The following is a 6,050-nucleotide window of genomic DNA, read 5'->3' on the forward strand; positions in this document are numbered from 1 at the left end:
CCCCCAGCAAAGCACAAGATGGACAAACCCAGCTGATCTGGGGCTGGAGACCCTCATGCGCCAGAGCGAAGGGGCCAGAAAGAGCCAAGAGCACTACGCTGGTTACTTTCAACCAGACAGTTTCCCCAGCTTCCTGGCAATGATGCCAGCAGACAGCTGGCACGGGAGGGAGCCCAAAATAACCCAGACAGCTGGGGTGTGGGGGGGTGCCATGGACACAGGCGATGGGCTGCAAGTCAAGACACCTGGAATCCCATCCTGGCTGCCAGTGGTGGCCTCGTGACCTTGGGTGAGTCACTTCTACTCTCTGTGTTTTGGGAGAGTGACCCCAAATCATGACCTGATCGTGGAACAGCTGAGGGCAGGCCAGCACTCCGACTCCAACCACACAGGAGGAAAAATGGAACTGGCTCCCTGCCTACGGAAAAGTCAGTCTTCCCCTTTGCCCTGAGGCTTTGCCACGTGCCTTGGGGGTGGGTTGGTGGGGGAGGAGCTCACAGATAGCCCAACCCCCACTCCCTGCAGCCACATGGGAATGGAGGCCAAGCCCCCTTAATCGCACTTAATCCTCCCACTCCCGTTTCCAGCCTGCATCTTTATTATCATTGCACACAGGAGAGACTCACCCAAGGTCACCGGCACAACCACTGGACTTAAGAGCCTCCCTTGATCAAGTGCCAAGATGGCTCTCAACCAAACCTCCAGGTCAAGCCCTTCCGGCTCCCCCAAACCTCAGTTTAGCCCTCACACTGAGGGGTGGGATCAAAGTGGGCCGGGCTCATCCCACAAGGAAGCCAGACCTCAGTCCCGATGGGGGAGTGGCACAGGCCGGTGGCACCTGGGCCCAAATGGTTCATCAAAGTAATCCCTTAACTAGAGATCACACGGGGGAGGGGGCAGAGATCAAGGGCCACACCACCTCCAGCTGTGGAGCTTCCTGGAGACAGTGGGAAACGATCAGCAGTCCTCTTGAGTAAGGAGAGAGTTGCCAACACCCGGAAGCTAACGCCTGTGTCGGCCCTGAGCTTGGGGTTTCCAAGTGCACTAGCTCCTCACAAAACCTCCAGGTGTTACCCAGCCCAAAGGTTCTCAAAGCGTGTCCTCGGCTTGCAACCATCAGCATCACCTGGGACCTTGTTAGAAATACAAGTTCTCAGACCCCACCTACCGAGTGGAAAACTGGGCCCTGCAGTGGGTCGGTTCTACCCCGCATGCCCAAGACTGGGAATCAGGACCCAGCCCCATCTGTGCACAGGGGGAAACGGGCTCAGAGACTAAGCAGCTCGAGCAGAGCTACAGCACGTAAGTGGCTAGCCAGGTTTCAAATCCTTTTGTCTGATTTTAGAAACAGGATTTGGGGGGGGTGGCGCAGAGAAAAGTGGAATTCCCAGGAATGGGGAGAAGGGTCAAGAAACCTCTTTCTCAAGAAGAAGCTGGCCCAGATCTGGTCCTCGTGTTCTCGACCTCCCTAGCAGCTAGACAGCAGAGGGAAGAGGCCGGCTCACACAGTCACCCCACACGCCCCCACTCAGCACCGGAAGGGAGGGCCAGAGTAGGGCCGGGCTTCCTGGCAGCAGACAGTGCCTTTCAGAAGAGGCACCCAGGGCCCTCTGCGCACCCCCCACCCCCAACACACAAGTGGGAAATGCTTGCAAGCAGCCTCCTATGCGGCTCAATACGGCAGAGAATTGCACGCCCCAAACGCTTGACAACAGAAGCTGACAGGCGGGGATGGATGGACCGAGCAGGCCCAGCAGGGAGCCGACTTCACACACACACACACACACACACACACACACTCCCGCACATCTGTGAGGGGGAGGGGCTGCAGAACCAGCTTAGCAGGTTTGGGGTGCCCGCCCTCCCTGGGCTCTAGGCCCAAGCCCCCCACATCTCCCTCACAGGCTGGCAAAGGACTCACACCTACCTTTATTGTCAGAGTGAAATCAGGCCTGCTCCTGCTGTCCAAAGGAGGGTGGTTCACTCTGGGGGTACCGGGCCAAGAGCCTGACAGGACAAAGTCGGAGGGTTTGTTAGGGACTTGACAGCCACAAACCGGGCAGGTTCCCCTTTGAAAGGGAGCCTCACAATAGCCCCCCCCCCTTTCCATCTGCCCAGGCGGCCCTCACTCTGGAAAGGATGGGGGGGGTGCCGCTGAGTCACGAAGGTTCAGCCCGGGCGACTAGCAGCAGGAGGCGACTCATCTGCATTTCCAAAGGCCCGCCCTGTCCACGTCCCCTCCCCGAGAAAGGGCCGGAGATGTGAGGGCTTACCCTAGAGCCCTCCGCCTCGGGGGATCCCGGGGAAGGCCCGCTCAGCTTTCCCAGGCTACACTCTTTCCCCACCCCCCACCCCACCACCCCCGGCCGCCGGAGCGCGGGGTTGGAGGGTGTGCCCTGAACGACCAAATCAGGACGTCGGTGGCCTTCGGGAGGGCCTCAAGCCCAAACTGGGGACAAAGGGGTCCCACACCCCTCGGGCTCGGAGAGCCAGACTTGGGCGCCGAGGCCCGGGTAGGCAGCGGGGAGCGGCCTAGGGTCAGGGCCGGCCCCCGAGGAAGGCTGCCCCCGCCTCGGGAGGCAGCGGTCGGAGTCAGGGGGAGCCTCGAGGCCCCGACCGTCCCCGTGGTCCTTTGCTACTGGCTCCCACGGCCCCGCCTAGCCATGAGGCCTCCTCGTGCCCGCCTGGGCCCCGAGTCCGGCGCGGGGTCCGAGACCTCTGCGGAGCCCGCGGTCGTCGTCAAGGCCTCCCGGGGCCAGGGGCGTCCACGCGGGCGGCGGCCTGGAACGCGGGCGGCGGCGCGCCGGTCTCCCCTCCCCCCCTCGCCCGGCTCCGCCGCCTCCTTCCCTCCTCCCGCCTGGCGCGCAGCAGCCGCCACCGCCCGAGCCGCGGGCGGCGCGCGAAATGGCGCCCGTCTGGCCGCCTCGCCCGGCGGAGGCGAGCGCGGGAGCCCGGGCGCGCGACGCCCCCGAGCCCGCGGCCCCCCGCAGCAGTTTCCGCGGCCACCCTCCGACCTGGGGCTCTGTGGCCTGCGGGATCTCGGGGCCCGGCCCGGCGAGGGGCCGCCATCAGCCCCAGGTCCCCAACGACAACCGGGGAAGGAACGAGGGAGGAAGGAGGAGGAGGGCGGCCGCCATTTAGCCACCGGCAGCCCGGCCCGCCCGCCTGCCTGCCCCCCGGCCCCGGCCCCGGCCCCGGGCCCCGGCTGACAGCTCTGCTCTGAACCTGAAAATAAAACTCGTGTTTGGGAGGGAGGAGCGAGCGCGGCCGGGAGAACAGGCACCGCTCGGTGGCAGGCAGGAGAGATGCTGCGTCATGGTGCCAACATGGACGCCGGCCTTTTGTCCTTTTTTTGCTTAGGAAGCGCAGGCACGCCCCGGAGCCCCGAAAAGCCGGCTTCAGAGTGCGAGACCCACAATCAAAAGAGAAAGAGTTCCTAGGCCGAGCGGGGACGTTTCCTTGTCTTTTGAGCCCCCCCCCCCCCCACCGCCAAAACACTTCAATTTTCCCCTCCCCATCAAGGCGCAGACCTAGAAAAGCTGGGGGGGGGGGGTGGTGAGCGCAGACACCTCCATGGATCCCCGAGCTCGCTGGGGGAGAACCTTCCCTCGCCTCCGGGGCAGAAGGGTCTAAGGAGCTCTCCTCGTACCCCCACCCCTCCCCATCCGGCTGCCAGACCTAAAGCTCCAGAAACCTCCTTCTCCCCTCGGCTCCCAAGCATCTGCAGCCCCTTGGCCTGCTCGAAAAAAGATTTCCTCGAAGGGGCAAAAGGCCTTTTTTTTTTTTTTAAACTTACCCGCTCAGCCCGGTGCCATGGAGTCTGGAAGATCAAGCTGGGCGGAGGTTTTGGACGTGTTATGTAAAAAATATCTTTTGGGGGGGGATTGTTTAGTTAGGATTTGGGGGAGAATGGTGGTGTCTTTCCTGTTGTTACCTTTTTGTAAGTTACACTCTCATGGCATTTTCTGCTCCTTCCACTTCTGCAAACTTTCCAGGGTTGGGTTGGCAAAAGGCGGCTTCGCTGAGGACTGTTTACTGCTCTGGATATAGCAATGGTGTGATCGTCATTAAGAGACAAAAGGCGAAAATACACAGTCAAATCAAACAAAAGGCAAAAGACGCACGGCCATCCCAACCACCATAGAAAATACCCGCGAGTTAAGGTTGGTGTTTGGCTCCAACCAGCTAGGACTTGTTTTCCAGTTTTAATCTAGTTTCCTGTGACGGCTTTAGTCTCTGTACACAAAGAGAAGGTCTTCTTTTCCCTCACCCACTCCCCTACCAAGACGAGAAAACCAGAGCTGTTTTTCTTCAAATAGATCGATTTTCAAAGAAAGTGTACATGTTACTGGGAAGAAAGCTGACTAGCATTTATGGCTGTAAACATTTTCAAAAGCTTAAAGCTAAAACCTTAGCTTTCTAAAAAGCAAAATCGTCTAAAAGCATTTTAACTGGCTTATATTAGACAAGAGCGACAAAGACATAACATGCAGATGAAGGTTCAGAAAATTAAGGACATCTCAGCAACATTAACATAGAAACTGCACTGCGTAAGGACACAATGGATTGGGTACTTACAATGTAAAAGGTTTTTAAAAACTTAAAAGAGTAACAACTGCTTACAATTTTTTGTTGCTGCCATTTCGCTAGTCCTAAAACTATACATTTAAAACATTACCTTGTTAAAAAGAGAGCAGAAGGAGTTAATAAGATGGCCAGGTTTAAGTGTTTAATAGAGGAAACTATATATATTTAAAAATTTATTGTTCAGTCAGTCAAGAGAATACAGATTAAGACAGCTCCAAGCTCCCCCCACCCACCCAAGAAAAAAAAAAAAGAGGAAAAAAATTAAATATGTCATTTACTTAGGTTTTTTGGAATTCAAAATTGTTAACTGCTGACATTAATGGTGTGCTATGACCTAGTTATACAAGACAAAGATGGATTCCAAGTCATAAGGAAAAATCCAGATCTTTTTAAAAAGTCTTCTTCATTCTTCCAATTGTGAGTCCTTTAGCCTGTTGACAAATGTTAAACACAACACTGAGGCGTCCTGAACTGGATGGTGGAGTCAAAGGAAAAACATTCCCCATTTGCAACAAAGGAAAAACCCACTTGGCCATTTAATTCCATTGCAGAAAAATGGCTCCCCTCATCTGTTGGCCTCTCCTTGGTGTCTGATGAACGTTGTTTTGAGATCAGCGTCTAATAACTCAAGCCCTATAGAAGCCGCGCGCTGATTGGCTGCCGCGCCCTGCCGCCCTGCTCCAGCCAATTACCTACCCACGGCCAAATTACAAACCCCGAAAAGAGCCCCAATATGAAATACACCACCACGAAGCCCCAGCAAGGCGGCTCCTTCGCCTCGGCGGCCCGAGAGGAGAGGCAGAGGGGGCTGCAAATGCGTCCTCGTGAAGCCCGGGAGCCTCGGAGTTGAACTCACAAAATGGAAGCCGCGCGCTGATTGGCCGCCGCCACTCCCGGACCTTTAATAAAGAAAGGGGAAGGAAAAGATAAATGCAAAAAAGGGGGACTCTCTCCTCTGCTGGTGGAGGAGGAAGGGGGGGGGAGAAGCATGTGTTTAGGACAATTACAGGGCGCTCCTCTCCAAAAATAAAAACAGAGCAAAAAGCTTCTATCACCCAGGTCCAGGCGAGGGCTACATCCTCCCAGGAATGTGAATGCTAATTTGGTTAAAATCCTGGTTTCCCCTCCCTAGCTCAGCTCCAAGGAGGAGGGGGTCTCAGGGCAGAGGAGGAAGCCGGAGCAGATACCTCGATTGCAACTCGTCTTGAGTCGTCTTGCCTCCCCCCATGGTTCCCAGAGTCTAAACACACAATCACACTCCCCGACCAAAAAAACAAAAAACAAAAAACAAAAAGAAACCCCAGCCCTTTCCCTCAGAGCCCCCACGCGCCCACCTCCGGTCCTGGCAGTTTGGAAACAGTTTTGGAGGCCCCAGGCGCACGCCGCGGCGGCCGCGGCTCGGAGGGTAGCCCCAGCCGCGGGAGGTAGAGCCCGGGGAGACCCCCCCTCCCCCGCCAGCCAAG

Source organism: Mustela erminea, chromosome 13, assembly GCF_009829155.1.
Source record: "Mustela erminea isolate mMusErm1 chromosome 13, mMusErm1.Pri, whole genome shotgun sequence".
In the NCBI taxonomy this organism is placed as follows: Eukaryota; Metazoa; Chordata; class Mammalia; order Carnivora; family Mustelidae; genus Mustela; species Mustela erminea.